Source organism: Neovison vison, chromosome X (assembly GCF_020171115.1).
Source record: "Neovison vison isolate M4711 chromosome X, ASM_NN_V1, whole genome shotgun sequence".
Taxonomy (NCBI): Eukaryota; Metazoa; Chordata; class Mammalia; order Carnivora; family Mustelidae; genus Neogale; species Neogale vison.
The window spans coordinates 116,750,944-116,770,002 of NC_058105.1; the positions used below are offsets into that span (position 1 = coordinate 116,750,944).

Sequence of the window (19,059 nt, forward strand, 5' to 3'; positions counted from 1 at the left end):
GCTCCTCACATTTGGGCTTGCCCTTCCTCCCCTTGCCTTTGCCCCTCCTCATCCTTACCCATCGCTTGACTGTAAACTCATTTTTTTAAAAAGATTTATTATTTACTTTAGAGAGAGAGAGAGAGAGCATGGGTGAGTGGGAGGAGGGGCAGAAGGAGATGGGCAGCAGACGCCCCCCCCATGCATGGAGCCCAATGAGGGGCTTGATCTTAGGACCCTGAGATCACGACCTGAGTTTAAACCAAGAGTCAGATGCTTAACCAACTGAGCCACCCAGGTGCCCCTAAGCTCATCTTTTTAGTGTTGGTTCCTGGTTAATTCTACACACTCTGGTTTTTTCACTCTGTGCCCCTGCCCCCAGTTAGGCCTTGACTGTCTACTATGCTGTTTTTTGTTGTTATTGATACCTTAACTCATTTCACAGGGACTGATGTGAGGGGAAGGGCTGGGGATTGATGTTAACCCTGTAGAAGTTGGATGTGAGCACAGAAGCCAAAAGCACTTAGAGGAAGCCTCCTTACCCTTGTAAGCTAGCAGCAGTGGAGCCGGGAGGGGAGCTGTGGATGGGACTGCGAGAGGGGCTGGGGTAGGAAGGCACACTGGGCCAGATGTACAGAAGGCCGAGGAACTGGGTTCTAGTCCACACTTGGCCGCTTACTAACTCTGAGCCTCTCTTGCCTCAACTGGAACCAAGCTTGTGCCTTCCACTGGCTCACGCTTAATAGCCAATCCAGACATGAGGCCCGTTGATGCTCCTTTCCAGATACTTCTCAGATATGTCAGTTTCATCACCACCACCACCTTCCTTGGCCAAACTAGCATCTCTCTTCTCGGATACAACCATCCCTTCCTCATCGGTATAGAGCCAGACCAACTACCGCCCCTGGGCCAGATCTCCCTAGTCCCTTGATTTTGAAACTAAATATTTGTGTAATTATTTTGAATCTTCCTCCTTTTCTGATCTCTTAATTCCGTTTGTGTGTGTGTGTGTGTGTCTGTGTGTCTGTGTGTTTATGACATAAATCTGTAGTTTCCATTTCCTTGATTATACATCTTACTTTGGACTTTTATTGGATTGTTCAGACCTTCAGAACAGCGTTGGAGATGGAGAGCAGAAATCCCAAACTGGAACCCCCACTTCCACTCTGCCCTCCGTAATGCATTTTCCACTCAAAAGCCACAACAATCTTGTCAAAATGTGAACATAGCATCCTCAGTTTAAAATCCTTAAGTGCCTTTCCATTGCTCTGAGAACGAGACACGAATCCTCACCTTGGCCACCAAGAGCCACTCGAAGCCGAGTCCTGCCTGCTCCTTCAGCCTCATCCCGGAGTGCGCCCTCGGCCCTTTGTGTCCTGGCCTCTCTGACATGGTCTTAGTTCCTCACATGGGTTGTATTCTCTCCAGCCGCAGTGCCTTTGCACACACTGCTTTTACTTCTGTTCATTTCCTGCCTCTTTTCTGGGTTAAGTCTTCCCACTTATCCTTCCCACTTATCCTTCCCACTAAAATCCTTCGGGTTTTAGCATCACTTCCTCAGGGAAGCCTCCCTGACCCCCTAGGTCAAATCCCACTGTCTTCACTCAGAGAGCCACAGGCTTTTCTTGGTGGCACTTATCACAATTGCAGTTCTGCATTTCTTGGTGTTAATTTTTTTTTTTAAAAGAGTTTGTTTATTTATTTGAGAGACAGCACAAGTAGGCAGAGAGGCAGACAGAGAAAGAGAGGGGGAAGCAGGCTTCCCGCTGAGCAGGGAGCCCAATGCGGGGCTCCATCCCAGGACCCTGGGATCATGACCTGAGCGGAAGGCAGAGGCTTTACCCCATTGAGCCACCCAGGCGCCCCCTTGGTGTTAATTTTTGGTATCACATCTTTGTTTCCCTACTGGACAGTACACTTCTTGAAGGCAGGACTTAACTTAGCTTTGCAGTGTACCCCCACTACCTAGCATGGGGTTAGGAGTTTGCCTGGCATCTACTCCATAAACGTCTATGGGTCAGTTGGAATAATGTATGTAAAAGCAGCTTCCTTATCATGAACCACTGTACAGATGGAAGGGGTTATTACTATTAGCAGATGGGAAGGAGCAAAACTAATTCTCTGTAAATGGGAAGGCTCTATAGACAGTTTTAGAACATAGGAAGGGAAATACTGCAAGTCGTTTGAGGCAGCAATCTTCCTCTGTTCTGCCAAGAGCAGCATTAAGAAATTAAGAAAAATCTTAGAAATCTGTACCGGAAGGTCTGCTTCCAATTTACACTCATGGATGGAAACCGTTAAAGTTCCCATCCACCTGACATTTTGGTGCTCAATTCAGAAGTACTTTCACACATGCACCTAGAGAAGAAAAGAACTCCAGGGAATCCTAAGGGAGAGAGTTCCATTGAAAACCTCTCTCTCTCTCTCTCTCTCTCCAAACACACATACACACGCGCGCGCACACACACACACACACACACACATGAATATTCATCCAACCTGACATCTAATTTGACCTTTCTAAACATTAATGTTGTAACCACAAACAAATGGTAGGTTCCAGGCCCACAGGGAAAAGTAAGCTTTTAAAAAGTCTGAAAAAACATCGTTCAGGGGAAAAATAAGTTAGAAAGGGAATAAAGTGCACACTATAAATATGGAAGTGGAAAAAAAAAGCATTTTAAGAAATGACCTTCTGGCTTCTGGGTTGTACTGAGTGCTTTGATGTCATTAGCAAGATGATCCTATTGATTGTCTTTTATTCTTATAGTAAACAAATGGAAATCTAAGCATTTTACCACTCACAACGCGGTGTTTCCTGTAGTTATAAATATATTTTCTGCTTACTTAGCCTAAGCAGCCGTTTGGGAGAAGGGGTCTTGGGCTATGCCCTGTAACCGTCGCGTGTCTGGCTTGAAAGGTCCTTGTTCTTGTTCTCTCTTTCTTTTTCTTTCTTTCTTTCCTTCCTTCCTTCCTTAAAGATATTCATGAATTTATTAGAGAGAGAGCAAGGGGAGGGGCAGAGGGGGAAGGAGAGGGACAAGCAGACTTCATGCTGATCCGTGGAGCTCAACACGGGGCTCGATTCCACAACCCTGAGATCATGACCTGAGCCGAAACCAAGAGTCGGATGCCCAACACACTGAGCCACCCTAACGCCCTGAAATGTCCAGTTTCTTATGACACTTCCACTCTGGTGGGTAGAGAGGAGGGCTAGAACTGAACCTCCATAGCCCACTCAACAGGTCACAGTGACAGGTGACTCCTGCGGGAGATTATCATCATCAAGTGTTCAGAGATGGGCTGGAGGCTCTGCCAGGGGTCTGCCTTATGGCCTGCTGGTCCCTAGAAACATCTTGCTGAATCACTTTCTGAGAGAGTGGGGCCATCAGCCTTGCAGGGTCTGTGGAGTCGGCTTGGTGGGCTTCAAAGGAGTGAGTTAGAGGAAAAAAGGAGGCAGGCTGTGAAGGCTTAGAACTAGCCCAGGCCAGTGGATAGTACCAATGGGTCCGAAATGGGTACTTCATAGTACTTGTATCAGGAAAAGAAGAAAGCAAGAAGTGTGGGGGGAAATAATGAAAGGAAGGAAGGGTAGAGAAAGGAAAGAAAGAATGAAGAGGAAGGAGAGGAAGAGAGGATAGGTACATAAATTAGCTTTTCCTATGTAACAAAATGCCCCCAAATTTGGTGGCTCAATAGAGCCAGGTTTCAGGAGCAGCAAGACAGCGCAAACTTCTATGCTCAAGCACTTTTCAAGTTCTTGCTTGTATCACATTTGCTAATGTCATAGCATAGCAAGTGGCAAGGCCAGCCCACGTTCAGGGGCTGAAGCAAAAGACTCCACCTTTTGATAGCCGGACCTGTGAAATGGACAAGCGTACTGGGATAGCAAGAATGCATGGCTAGTTTTATAAACTACCACCAAAGGGAAGGACTAGAAATTTCTTTTGTGGCCATAGTTGGCAGAGAAACAGCAGTATAGAGGCTGAGTGTGGGGCTCTTGCATTGGATTGAAAAATGATATTAATGAATCACCAGGTTCCCATTTTCCACACTTTATATGTCAATTAGGGCTGGATAATAATGTAAATTCTTACTCATTTCCAGTGGGACCAATGAAATCTTTATGGGCAAAAAGTTTCTTTGTCTTTTTTACTCCCCGAAATTGGACTAAGGAACAGTTATGTGTTTAGTGCATCTCATGTGGCAAATATTTTTGGAAACAGAAAGATTTTAATGCACTAGACTTTATTTCTAGCCCCAATGTAGTATCAAGTGTATAACAACTTAACAAAGGAGAAATTGATGTGATAGTTTTCTTAGTTGCTTGGTGGAATCCCTCCTACAGGCAAATTATTTTGTTTTTATCCTCATTTATGTATGTTTTTGTTGTATTTTATTTCATTACTGTAAATACAATATCAAAACATAGTTTAAGTAGAGAAAAATGCCCAGCATTTATCACTACCCAGTGGGAAGAGAAGTTAAGAAACAATATCAGGTATGACAACTGGGATTGATTTAAGGCTGTGATAGTTACCTAATTTCAGTTTTCATGGTGACATGTTTTCAAAGAAAGGGATTACATGAAATGTGTAGATTGCTCTAGGCGCCATAAACATTTTCACAATATTTGTTCTTGCAATCCACGAGCACTGAATATTTTTCTATTTCTTTGGGTCTTCCTCAGTTTCATGAGTATTCTGTAGTTCTCTGAGTATAGATTCTTTGCCTCTTTCGTTAGGTTTATTCCTAGGTATCTTATGGTTGTGGGTGCAATTGTAAATGGGATCCACTCCTTAATTTCTCTTTCTTCTGTCTTGCTGTTGGTGTATAGAAATGCAACTGATTTCTGTGCATTGATTTTATTTCCTGACACTTTACTGAATTCCTGTATGAGTTCTAGCAGTTTTGGAGTGGAGTCTTTTGGGTTTTCCACACAAAGTATCATATCATCTGCGGAGAGTGAGAGTTTGACTTCTTTGCTGATTCGGATGCCGTTTATTTCTTTTTGTTGTTTGATTGCTGAGGCTAGGACTTGTAGTAGTACTATGTTGAATAGCAATGGTGATAGTGGACATCCCTGCTGTGTTCTTGACCTTAGGGGAAAAGCTCTGTTTTTCCCCCTTTGAGAATGATACTCGCTGTGGTTTTTTCATAGATGGCTTTGATGATATTGAGGTATGTGCCCTCTATCCCTACACTTTGAACAGTTTTGATCAAGAAAGGATGCTATATTTTCGTCAAATGCTTTTTCAGCATCTATTGAGAGTATCATATGGTTCTTGTTCTCTTATTAATGTATTATATCACATTGATTGATTGATTTGCAGGTGTCAGACCAACCTTGCGGTCCAGGAATAAATCCCACTTAGTCATGGTGAATAGTCCTTTTATTTTTTTAAAGATTTTATTTATTTATATGACAGACAGAGATCACAAGTAGGTACAGAGGCAGACAGAGAGTGGGGGGAAAGCAGGCTCCCCGCTGAGCAGAGAGCGTGATGCGGGGCTCCATCCCAGGACCTTGAGATCATGGCCTGAGCTGAAGGCAGAGGCTTAACCCACTGAGCCACCCAGGTGCCCCAAATAATACTTTTAATGTACTGTTGGATCCTGTTAGCTAGTATTTTGGTGAGAATTTACACATCTCTGTTCATCAAGGATATTGGTCTGTCATTCTCCTTTTTGGTGGGGTCTTTGTCTGGTTTTGGGATCAATGTAATGCTTGCCTCATAAAATGAGTTTGGAAATGTTCCTTCCATTTCTATTTTTTGGAACAGTTTCAGGAGAATAGGAATTAGTTCTTCTTTAAATGTTTGGTAGAATTCCTCCGGGAAGCCGTCTGGCCCTGGGCTCTTGTTTGTTGGAACTTTTTTTTTTTTTTTTAAGATTTTATTTATTTATTTATTTGACAGAGGGAGATCACAAGTAGGCAGAGAGGCATGCAGAGAGAAGAGAAGGGAAGCAGGCTCCCTGCTGAGCAGAGAGCCCGATGTGGGGCTCGATCCCAGGACCCTGAAATCATGACCTGAGCTGAAGACAGAGGCTTTAACCCACTGAGCCATCCAGGCACCCCTGTTGGAACATTTTTGATGACTGCTTCAGAGTCCTTAGTGGTTATGGGTCTGTTCAGGTTTTCTATTTCTTCCTATTTCAGTTTTGGTAGTTTATACATCTCTAGGAATGCATCCAATTCTTCCAGATTGTCAAATTTGCTAGCATATAGTTGCTCATAATATGTTCTTAATAATTGTTTGTATTTCTTTGATGTTGGTTATAATCTCTCCTCTTTCATTCATGATTTTATTTATTTGGGTCCTTTCTCTTTTCTTTTTGAAAGTCTGGCTAGGGGTTTATCAATCTTATTAATTCTTTCAAAGAACCAGCTCCTAGTTTTGTTGATTTATTCTACTGTTCTTTTGGTTTCTATTTCATTGATTTCTGCTCTGATCTTTATTATTTCTTTTCTGCTAGGTTTAGGCTTTCTTTGCTGTTGTTTCTCCAGCTCCTTTAGGTATAGGGATAGATTGTGTACTTGAGACCTTTCTTGTTTCTTAAGAAAAGCTTGTATTGCTATGTACTTTCCTCAGGACTGCCTTTGCTGTGTCCCACACATTTCGAACAGCTGTGTTTTCATTATCATTTGTTTCCATGAATTTTTTCAATTCTTTAATTTCCTGGTTGACCCATTCATTCTTTAGTAGGATGCTCTTTAGCCTCCATGTACTTGGGTTCTTTCCAACTTTCCTCTTGTGATTGAGTTCTAGCTTCAGAGCATTGTGATCTGAAAATATGCAGGGAATCATCCCAGTCTTGATTTGATCAGTCTTGACCTGATTTGTGACCTAGGATGTGATCTATTCTGGAGAATGTTCCATGTGCACTAGAGAAGAATGTGTATTCTGTTGCTTTGGGATGGAATGTTCTGAATGTATCTGTGATGTCCCTCTGGTCCAGTATGTCATTTAAGACCTTTATTTTATTGTTGATCTTTTGCTTGGATGATATGTCCATTTCAGTGAGGGGGTGTTAAAGTCCCCTACTATTATTGTATTATTGTTGATGTGTTTCTTTGATTTTGTTATTAATTGGTTTATATAGTTGGCTGCTCCCACTTTAGGGGCATAGATATTTAAAATGGTTAGATCTTGTTGGACAGACCCTTGAAGTATGTTATAGTGTCCTTCCTCATCTCTTATTATAGTCTTTGGCTTAAAATCTAATTTATCTGATATAAGCATTGCCACCCCAGCTTTCTTTTGATGTCCGTTAGCATGGTAAATTGTTTTCCACCCCCTCACCTTAAATCTGGAGATGTCTTTGGGTCTAAAATGAGTTTCTTGTAGACCTCATATTGATGGATTTTATTTTTTTACCCATTCTAAAACCTTGTGTCTTTTGATTGGGGCATTTAGCCCATTTACATTCAGGGTAACTATTGAAAAGATATGAATCTAGTGTCATTGTATTGCCTGTAAGGTGGCTGTTACTGCATATTGTCTCTGTTCCTTTCTGGTCTACTACTTTTAGGCTTTCTCCTTGCTTAGAGGACCCCTTTCTCCTTGCTTAGAGGGTGCAATATTTCCTATTGGGCTGGTTTGGTGTTTGCAAATTCTTTTAATTTTTGGTTTTTTATCTCCTTCTATTTTCAGTGATAGCCTAGCTGGATATAGTATTCTTGGTTGCATATTTTTCTCATTTAGTGCTCTGAATGTATCATGCTAGTTCTTTCTGGCCTGCCAGGTCTCTATCGATAAGTCTGCTGCCAATCTAATATTTCTACCATTGTATGTTACAGACTTTTTGTCCTGAGCTGCTTTCAGGATTCTCTCTTTGTCGCAAAGACTTGTAAGTTTTACTGTTAGGTAACGGGGTATGGATCTACTTTTATTGATTTTTGAGGGGGGGTTCTCTGTGCCTCCTGCATTTTGATGCTTGTTCCCTTTGCCATATTTGGGAAATTCTCTACCAGAATTTGCTCCAGTACCTTCTGCCCCTCTCTCTCTTTCTTCTACTGGGATCCCAATTATTCTGAATATTGTTTTGTCTTATGGTGTCACTTATCTCTCGAGTTCTCCCCTCATGGCCCAGTAGTTGTTTGTCTCTTGCTTAGCTTCCTTATTCTCTGTTATGTGGTCTTCTATATTATTAACTCTCTCTTCTGCTTCATTTGTCCTAGCAGTATGAGCCTCCATTTTTTTATTGTATCTCATTAATAGCTTTTTTGATTTCAGCTTTGTTAGATTTTAGTTCTTTTATTTCTCCAGAAAGGGATTTTATTTGTCCAGAAAGGGTTTCTCTAATATCTTCCATGCCTTTTACAACCCTACTAGCTAGCACCTTGAGAATCGTCATTCTGAACTCTAGTTCTGACATATTACCAATATCCATATTGAGTAGGTCCCTAGCCGTTGGTACTGCCTCTTGTTCTTTTTTTTGTGTTGAGTTTTTCTGCCTCGTCATTTTATCCAGGTAAGAATATATGAAAGAGACAATAAAATACTAAAAGGGTGGGGCACCTGGGTAGCTCAGTGGGTTAAGCCGCTGCCTTAGCTCAGGTCATGATCTCAGGGTCCTGGGATCGAGTCCCGCATCGGGCTCTCTGCTCCGCAGGGAGCCTGCTTCCCTCTCTCTCTCTCTCTCTGCCTGCCTCTCTGTCTACTTGTAATCTCTCTCTGTCAAATAAATAAATAAAATCTTTTAAAAAAAATACTAAAAGGGTGGCAAAGACCCAGAAAAATGTACGCTAACCAAATCAGAAGAGACCCAAAACCAGGGGGAAAAAAGGAGGGGAAAAGAAATTAAAAAAATTTATATGTGTGTGTGTATGTATGTGTGTGTGTGTGTGTTATGTTTCCACTCTAGTGTATTCTATTAAGTATACATTGGCGTTATGTCTTAAGAAACAATGTGTATACCTAATTCCACAATACTTTATTGCAAAAAATGCTAACCATCATGTGAGCCTTCAGCAACTTGTAATCACTGATCACTATAAAAAATACAATAATAGTGAACAAGTTTGAAATATTATAGAAATTACCAAAATGGGACATAAAGACACAAAGTGGGCAGACGCAGTTGGGAAAATGATGCCGAGAGACCTGCTTGCTGCAGGGTTGCCACAACCCTTCCATGTGTTGAAAACAAAAAACAAGGGTGCCTGGGGGGCTCAGTGGGTTAGGCCACTGCCTTCGGCTCAGGTCATGATCTCAGGGTCCTGGGATCGAGCCCCACATTGGGCTCTCTGCTCAGCAGGGAGCCTGCTTCCCCCCCTCTCTCTGCCTGCCTCTCTGCCTACTTGTAATCTCTGTCAAATAAATAAATAAAAAATCTAAAAAAAGAACAACAACAAAAAAAAACAAAAAACAAAACCCACCACAACAAAGCCAAAAAAACCACAAAAAACTCCCACCAAACCCCACTGTATCTCTGAAGCACAATAAAGAGAAGTGCAGTAAAATGAGTTATGCCGGTAGAAGGGACGAGCAGAAGAGAACAGTGGGGGAGAGGGAAGGAGAGAAAAGAAAGCTCTAGCACTGCAGAGAAAAGTGGCCCAGTGCTGCCTAACTGGTTGCAGGAGGCCCACCAGGTACTTTTCCTAGCCTGGTTTGTTCTGTCTCAGCATGAGGCCTCACCACAGGGACTATGAGGTCATCTTTTTAGATGTTTCAGAAAGCAATTCCAAAAGTGCTCTCATAGTCACTTCTACAATAGAACAGTGATCAATACGAGGACTTTCTTCCTCCTGCTTATCTTACGTCTATGGTTATAGTTTAAGCCACCTTTTCAACATCCTCTCTGACCATGATAGAGCTGGAGAACACCTCGCCGCCATTTTCTTTCTGTGAGGGCCCGGTGTACTTAGCAGCTGTTTTTATAATTCACCACAACCTCCACGTGGATGTGCAGTATAACTTTTCTGCAGCCTGGCCAGATTATATTTTTAATACATTCCATTGCTTTTCTCTCCATCTCTCCTGGTCCTTCCTGGCCATCCTCTCTGCTTCGCTCTTCATGCTTCACCCATATCCAATGGATTCCAAGTCCTGCCCACTCCATGCCGGTTGTTGGCTCTGTGTCTTGGTTTAAGCTATTTTTTTCTCTGGAATGCTCTTTCCCATTTCATCACATAAAGGGCATTGTGTATCCTTTGGGATGCAGCGTGACTGTTACCTCTTTGAGGAAATGCTCCTGGATCCATTTCCCTGCACTGGTTTACTGCCCTTCCTCAGAGCTCCTGCAGTGTCTGTGACAGAGCCCACAGCTGTTCATATGGCACTTCCAGAAAACTCGACATTCTGGATTCAGGCTTTGTTGATTCTCTTGGCCACGGCGCAGGCTGCACAGCCATACGGATTGGCCCTGTTATGGGCATGTAGTAGGCGTTCAGTAAATGTTCACTGAATGAAGTATCTTTAGAGTTTCCCAAAGCCAAATGGTGGCATCCAGAATGGAACACATCAGTCTGTGTAGCTAAAGATCTTATTAGGTTGGGTCTGACTAGCAGTGGGGCCACCAGAAAGTTCTAGAATCATTCCTGTTTGTTCCTTGAGGGTAATGCGTACTACTTTACAGTCAAGAACTTGTATATCCCTGACTTTCTCCTGTATATGCCCGCAAGCCTAACCTTCACCATCATCTCTATCCACGCAATTTGCTTTTCCTACTAGCATGGAGAAGGTTCTCTTTGTTTCTTTCTGCCCTTGTTCCCAAATTATCAAAGCCTCTTTGTTCTCTGGTTGTTTCTTCCAGGGTGGTGTGAACACCAGGAACTGTCGGCAACTCTGCCCCTCAGTCTGGGCCACTCGTTAATCATTAGGCTTCAGATATAGTGCTAAGTCTTTCAGGATGCTATATGTCATCAGCATTTGCTTTTTGTTTTATTTTTTTGAGTTTTTTGTCTTTTTTAAAAAATTCATTTTTGGACCAGCATTGTATTACCCCAGAGGGCAGGAGTATAACTGCCTGGGGCTGGCTGGCCATTACCTGTGTACTTGGCCTGTTCTGCTGATTATCCCCAGGATGCTTGGGCCCTGTGGCCAGCACCAGGGCCTCTGAAGAGTGTCCAAGCACAAGAGTCCTGGTTCTTGGGGAGCAAGGCTTGAACTGCACACAGAGACCATTTACTTCCCACCCAAACCACTTGTACAGTCTGCTTGCCCTTTATCCCCCCTCCGCTCACTCTGGTATTACCCTGGCTTTTAGCCAGCTTGATAAATAGAGGAAGTTGGATGCCTTTCCAGCCTCCCTGATGTCATGGTTTGGGGCAGTCTGCAACTGGGGGAGGTTTCAGTTAATCCTAGCAATTGGTGAATTTGCTGTTCTCCTCTGAGCAATTTCTCTGTTCTGTGCCATGTCTTACGTAAGTCGATACCGTTCCTTCTGCGACTTGCCCTTTCCTTTCAATGATGTAAGAAGCCCAAACATTGGAGTCACTGATGTTTTGTTCCTGGAGGCGGGCGCTTTTTGGGTCCTGATTCCTGTTTAATTTCTGTGGGAGATAAAGGATGGTGCGTGTGTGGTGACAGTGCCCAGGAGGGATCCGAGGGGCTGGAGCTTTTTCATTAAGTGTAGGCCTCTTTGTCCATCAGGCATTGCACATCATTGCTTTTGACATTCTTTTCCACAACTTGCTCAAGTGAGTTCCTGCTCCCCAGCCAGGAACCTGGTTTCTTGGCTCTGTGACCAGAAGGCTTTGAGCTTTCATTGGGGCCTTTCTAATTGGATTAGGGCAGGGCCAGGGGAGATGGCCTCCCGCTGAGCCAGGGATGGCTTTACCTCCTAGTTAGTTTCCTTCTGACCTCAACGGGGGAGCTCTTTTTGGAGAACCTGGATGGCTTGGCCCTCTTTCTGACTAATGCTTTTCTTTGCTAGAACAAATATATTTAATTGCACAAGTAAATACACAGATATGTGTCTTGTGTTCTCTTGGGCTTCATATCAAACCCCCCCAAACCTCCAACCACCCCCCCTCTCGCTTTTTGTGGAGACTCGTGGATTTCCTTCCTTTTTTGTGTGCATTCTTACTTGTCATTACATACACTGGCATGCATTTGTACAGCTTTGCTTGTTTCTTAACAGATCTTGTTATACGTATTATTAAGAAACTTGATTTTTTTCTTTTGGCTTACATGTATTCACAATCTCTATGTCAGTACATGTAGATCAACTTCATTTTCTTAAGCATTGCATAATGGTCCACAATATGGATGGACCATCATTTATTTAACTATTCATCTACTGATGGAGACTTGGGTTTTTTTCCCCAGTCATACAAAGCTGCAATTATAGCTTTTTTGGTGTGTATTTCAGTGGGGACACAACTTCTGGAATAATTTCTGGATCAAAAGGTATGCACACCTAACATTTCAAAACCCAGACTATTCTCTCAAGGTTGAGGTTTCTGTTCTGTTCTGTTCTGTTCTTTCTTCTTCTTTTTAAAGATTTTATTTATTTATTTGACAGAACAAGTGTGAGAGCACGAGCAGAGGGAGCGGCAGAGGGAGAGGGAGAAACAGACTCCCCACCGAGCAGGGAGCCTGATGTGGGTCTTGATCCTAGAACCCCGGAATCATGACCTGAGCTGAAGGCAGATGCTTAACCAACTGACCCCCCCCCCCCGGGTACCCTAAAGCTGATGTTTCCACCAACAGTGTATGTGAATGTTCATTTCCCCACATGCTCTATAGCTTTGGATATTAGTAGCCTTTTACATTTCTTTATCCAGTGGGCAAAACAAATTTCATTGTGGTTTGACTTCTTTTTCTACCTGAAAGTACTCCAGAGGAGCAAAGAGAGCCTCGTGTTGTTTATTAATAAACTTGGTGACCAGGAACCATGAAGTGTGCTTCATTGTGGCTGTCAGGTTTTGAAAAAGTAATGTGTTTGAGGTGTGAAATTTCATCAAAAATCCCTAGGTAGAAAATCTTTGTTTGCACAAATATGAAGTGAAATTATTTCCATACTCAAGTCACAATCAATTTGTATCTTTGATAATTTGGATGTTTTTCAGTTGTTAATCCTACATTCGTTCCACATTGAGCTTTGGGCCATGTGTTTGTAATTTGTTCATCCTAGGACAGGACAACTTGGTTGGCCTTCATTTTTGTCTTCTTTAAACATTGGTTAATGAAGTTTTTCTGACATATCAGGCTTTATTAAGAACTTTTTAAAAGATTTTATGTTTAAGTACTTTCTACACCCAGTGTGGGGATTAAGCTTACAACCCCAAAATCAAGAGTCACATACTCCAACTGAGCCACTCAGATGTCCCAAGAACTTTTTTTTTTTTTGTAAAGAACTTATGAGGGTGTCTAGGTGGCTCCGTGGGTTGAGCATCTGCCTTCTTCTCAGGTCATGGTCCCAGGGTCCTGGGATCAGGCCCTATGTCCCAGCTCCCTGCTCAGGAGGGATTCAGCTCCTGCCTCTCCCTTTGCCTCCTTCCTCATGTTCTGTCTCATGCTCTCTCTGAAATAAATAATCTTAAAAAAAAAAAAAAAAAGAAAAGGACCTATCATGATCAGTAGAAACTCATCATGACTTATTTCTTCTTTGAATTCATATCTTAGATTCCTCCTTGAGAACTGACCTTCTGTCTATTGACTGAAGCCAAAAGTAGGTCATTTCGTTCCAAAATCAACTATGGACTGTTTTCTTTCGCAAGTCTTGATTTGAAAATTGTTACGTCTGTATTTCACATTAGGGGATACCATTGTGTGATGGGACTGTCCTCTTCGAGTCAATAGCTATGCCAGTGTTTCGGTTTCGAAGTAAAGCACAGTGGAATATTCTGAAAGATCCAAGTCGGGTTGTCAGCAATGTGCTCCTCCTCTGGTGGGCGGGGTGTTCCCTTTCACCAGTATGCACCCGCCTTGCCCCTCACTCTTGTCATGCCGGTACCCCCACCATCCCCTTGCAACTCTGAGCCAAACTTAACACTCATTAGAGTTATTTATTTGTCACCTCTGTGGAGAAAGAATTCTGCCTCTGGTTTTAGGGGCATAAGAGACATAAATGACTCGATTGTTGCTATCAAGGCGTTTAGGTTCGAGGGAAGTTAAGTCCCCAAACCATGTAGAAGTGTCTAACAAAGCATGGTCTCTCAAATGGTCTCCCTCGTCCCCAGATCTGATCATTGCACTGTCCAGTGTCGCTGCCGTGCTGTGAACGCGCTGAGACTGAGCAGTGGTACACGCTCCTAAAACACAAACACTGTCAGCCCCGACACCGGCTTCAGACTGGTCTTCCAGTTTAAAATGAGTTCCTGAGGAGCAGGGTTTGCTTCCTCCATTTCTGTTCTTACCTCTGCTTCCACGTTCAAGTCCTCGTACCTAGCAGGAGGGTCTGCGGGCCACAGTCAACAGGCTGACAGTAGCTTGAAGCATTATGGTACCAAGAAGGGCCACTTTCCATTAATCTAATTTTCTTTTTCTCATTTTCAGATTTGTACAGAGTCTCTCCATCTTCTCTTTTGAATTTCCTGCTGCAGGTGAGTGAAGCTTTTTTTTTTTTTTTTTTAACATGATAATGTAACAGTAACATGTTTGGTTGTCGCCCCCCCCATCTCTTTCTTTTAAATCCCTATCCCCTTAACCGCTGTATGTTTTGTTTCATTTTGTGTAGCACTCCTCACAACTATTGGAGCCTTCTTTCTTCTTTAGACATTTCTTTTCCTTGGCGATACGATCATGGACCCATTTCTTCTTGCTAATCCCATTGTTTAAGAACTTTCAGAAATGGTTATACATTTTGAAGTGCAGTAAAATCTGGGGAAGGAAAGTGATCGTTTCCAGAGAACTCCTTGGGATTTGGTTTCACTCTTCCTCTTTCCTTCTTTCTCCCTCGACTGGCTTCCCTGTCTCCAACAGCTTTTCTCATGCTTTGAAATGGACTATTTAACTCTCTCTCTCTCTCTTTTTTTTTTTAACACATTTGGGTTCTTTTTTTAAAAGATTTTATTTATTCATTTGAGAGAGAGAGAGAGAGCACAAGCAGGGGGAGTGGCAGACAGGGGAAGAGGGAAAAGCAGGCTTCCTGCTGAGCAGAGAGCCTGACAGGGCTCGATCCCAGGACCCTGGGATCATGACCTGAGCCAAAGGCAGACACTTAATTGACTGAGCCACCCAGGCGCCCCTGAATGGTCTCTTTTTTACCTAAAATGATGTGCCTCTGCAGCTTCTAAAGGCTGCTTCTAACCATATTTCTGCTCCCAACTCTTCTTCTACACAGAAATTTTTAAACCACTACTAACTTATACTTCCTCTTTCCTTTGAGACTCATAAATATTGGCTATTTCTGGACTTAACTGGTATAAACAATAGAAATCTGGTAACCAATGCAAGTAGTTATTGCAATTAATACAAATTATAAGAATCCTATCATAATTTAAATGATAAATGACAACATAGTTATTTGTCAACACGTTATTATTATTATAGGTAAGGTTAAAATATCAGAGCAGTGTCACGCAGCTAGTAAATGGTCAAGCTGGGACTTGAAGCCAGAGTTGACATGGTACGGGCACCTGGGTGGCTCAGTGGGTGCAAGCCTCTGCATCGGGCTCTCTGCTCAGCGGGGAGTGTGCTTCCTCCTCTCTCTCTGCCTGCCTCTCTGCCTACTTGTGATCTCTCCCTCTCTATGTCAAATAAATAAATAAAATCTTAAAAAAAAAAGAGTTGACATGATGCAATGACAAAAGCAAGGAAGGGCACAGAATATTGGTGGGCAGTTTGCTTTTCTTTATACCTCACTTTTCATCCAATATGATCTTCTAATTTCACAAACGATGTACTTCTGCCCCATCCCTGTCCCCATCCCCCAGTGTAGATCACCACCTTGAGGATGCTTTTAAGGAGTTTCCTATTTTTCTCCTCTACATATTGATGGAATTATCCTGCAGCAAGAGATTCCAGACCAAATCAATTAAAAAAAATCTTTTTTGAGTGCTTGCTGTGGGTGGAGTTGCATGCTGCTGGCTAGGGGTGAGGTGGAGACTAAGTCCATAGAGGCGAGGATACTGTGTTCCTGTGCCTTGGTTTTGTTTTTAGGCCGAGTTGAGTCTCGTGGACCATGAAGTTAAAAAGCTAAAAAAAAGTCACTATTTATTTGGCTACACCAATGACCAATGAATCTAAGGACATAGTGGCTGTAAGTTCTCGAGGGCAGGAAAGATACCTGTCTTGTTCATTGTATCCTAAGTTCCAAGTATAGTACCTTGCATGTAACACAACCTCAACACAGTTTCGTCAACTAGGTGAATAAATGTGGGAAATAATTCTCAAATCTGTTTACATTTAGCACCAGAGTATACTTGTAATCTTGTCTTACAATTCTGCTTGTAAGAACACCCAGCACTTGCAGACTATACTAAGATCTTCATTATAGTACTTTCTTTCATTTCTGCAGAACCCTATGAGGTAGATGCTCTCGTGACCTCCAATTTTTAGATGATCCAGAGAGCGTAAGGAACAGATGAAAGTTACACTGTCAGTGGTAGAGCCTGGGTTTGAAGGCAGGCAGATGGCTCTACCAGGCATGTTCTTATCCAGCATATTTACCATGCACTGGGAAAGGAGCCTGAAGAATGAGGGGAGAGACGAAGCGGGCTTTCGCTTGGCCTTGAGTATTTACACACTGGGGAATTAAGAGGCTGGTCGATTGCAGGTAGGACAGGAGAGGAGTTTGGACATGAGTGATGGAGTTGGAAAATATCAGACCTTCCACAGAGTTTTGTGAGTATTTGTTTACTTTAAGTGCATGATTTATTTCTAATCTTGCACATCTGATATTGATTTTCTTGTTTTATTGAATAAAGCTTTCCCCACCCCTGCATTAGAAAGCACTTAATGCTTATTAAGAAAATCATTTTGCCCTGCAAAGACCAAACAAATCAGGTCCTTCCATTTGCTTCCAGAGACATGAAAGCTTCATACTACCATCATGCTGGATGGTTCCCTGTTGACCTGACCTTGTGCTATGACAAATGATACACAAAGCTGCCATTTTGGAGTTCATATGCAGCACTTACCACTTAACCCAGTTTGTCTTGTCGTTAGGACATGGGCTTTTTGGGGCATATGAGATGTCATTCTCTTAGTACAGCGCTGCTGGCTTTAGTTCTTGGTGACTTCATCTTCAAAAAATTTTGTTGCTGAGGTTCGGAATGGTCCCTTTTGTCCTATATTTATTCACATTACCCCCGTTTACAAGATTTGAAATTGCTGCTAGACATTTCTGTGGGCATTCCAGAGACTCCTGTAGTTTCATTTGATTTATAAAATGGGTAAAATGTGAGGATTTTACTTGTCAGGTTTTGGCACAGGTTTTATCCTAGCTGGTAAAAATGAGTTAGGTTGTGCTTTCTTTCCCTATTCTTTGAGTTTTTGTGAGATTGGAATGCCTGTTTTTTAAATATTTGATGGAATCACCAGTGAAAACATCTGGGACTGGACTTTCCTTTGTCTTTGGGAAAATTTTTGAGACTTTTAATGATTATACATCCATTCCTGTTCAGGATTTCTTCTTGATTCCTTTTTGGTTAAGTTTTATGTTTTGCATAGGGATTTACCCATTTCTATCTAGATTTTCAAAATTATTGAATAAAGTTATCCCTAAGATCCTTTTATCTTGTATGCTTATAGCATTTTCATTTATGTTGCTTTTTAAATTCTTTCCATTGGTTAATTGCTGGGACTCTCTCTCTTTTCCTCCCCCTTCCCCTCCTCCTCCCCTCCTCTTAGTTTTGCCAGAATTGTCTCTCCAAAGAACACCCTTGACAATGTTAATAACTTTTATTTTGCTTTTTCTATATCCTTATTTTATGCTTTTGTCTTTATTATTTCCTTTTTATTTTTGTAAAGATTTTATTTATCTTGAGAGAGAGAATGAGTAGGGGTGGGGTTGGGTGAGTAGGGGTGGGGTTGAGTGAGTAGATGTGGGTTGGGTGAGTAGGGGCAGAGACAGAGGGAGATAATCTCTAGCACACTCCCTTTGAGTGTGGAACCCTACACGGGGCTCCATCCATCGTATGACCCTGAGATAATGACTGGAGCTAAAATCAAGAGTCCGTTGCTTACCCAGGCACTCCTAAGAGATTTTATTTTTAACTAATCTCAGCCCAATGTGGGGCTCAAACCCACAACTCCCAACTCCAAGATCAAGAGTTACATGCTCTACTGACTGAGCCAGCCAGACACTCCTCTAATGTATGCATTTAAAACGTAAATTTCACTCTAAAGATCTTTAGTTCTATCCTACATGCTTTGAAATACAGTCTTTATTATTGATCAAGTCAAACATGTTTTAATATATGTTATGACTTCTTCTAAATGTAAATGGTTAAATAAAAATTTACCTTTTTATTGTGGTTAAATTATCTTGTGGTCAGAGAACATGCTCCTTTTTCCTTCTCTAATTCTGTAAAACATTTTTGAGACTTGTTGTATGACTTGGTTTTAATAAGCACTCCCAAGTGGAATGGAGGGTTTATGCCTGATCTCTAGGTCAGGTTGGTTAAATGTGTCATTCAAATATTCTATATCCTTAGTGACATTCTTATATGAGTTTTACCAGTTGATGATAGAGATATTAATTTGTCATCTTCCTGTTGAACTTTTATGAATGAACCATTATATTTACAGGTAATGCTTTTTGCTTTAAGTATAATTTGTCTGATATTAGTTTAAACATATTTTCTTTTGATTAGTATTGACATTGCATATCTTTCCCATCCTTTTTAAAAAGTGTATAAAAATTAATTATTTTAATTAACATTAATGTATTATTTGCCCCAGGGGTGCAGGTCTGTGAATCATCAGGCTTACACATTTCATAGCACTCACGATAGCACATACCCTCCCCAATGTCCATCACCCAGCCACTTTCTCTATGGCCCCCCTCCCCCCAGCAACCCTCAGTTTGTTTTGTGAGATTAAGAGTCTCTTATGGTTTGTCTCCCTCTTGATCCCATCTTGTTTCATTTTTTCCCTCTCTACTCCCCAAACCCCCCATCCTGCCTCTCAAATTCCTCATATCAGGTAGATCATATGATAATTGTCTTTCTCGGATTGACTTATT

General features: G+C 42.0%; 1 protein-coding gene across 9 annotated transcripts in view; it reads left to right on the forward strand.

Moving 5' to 3' along the window:
• Positions 1–19,059, forward strand: part of ADGRG2 (adhesion G protein-coupled receptor G2) — a 135,079-nt gene that overhangs the window by 33,256 nt on the left and 82,764 nt on the right. For 7 of the 9 annotated variants that reach the window (XM_044234411.1, XM_044234414.1, XM_044234407.1 and 4 more), the window contains exon 2: positions 14,427–14,473. The gene's annotated coding sequence lies outside the window, so the exon portion shown is untranslated. Of the gene's footprint in view, positions 1–11,318; positions 11,352–14,418; positions 14,474–19,059 lie in introns of those variants that run through there. The other 2 variants (XM_044234409.1, XM_044234408.1) reach the window with 2 other exon arrangements.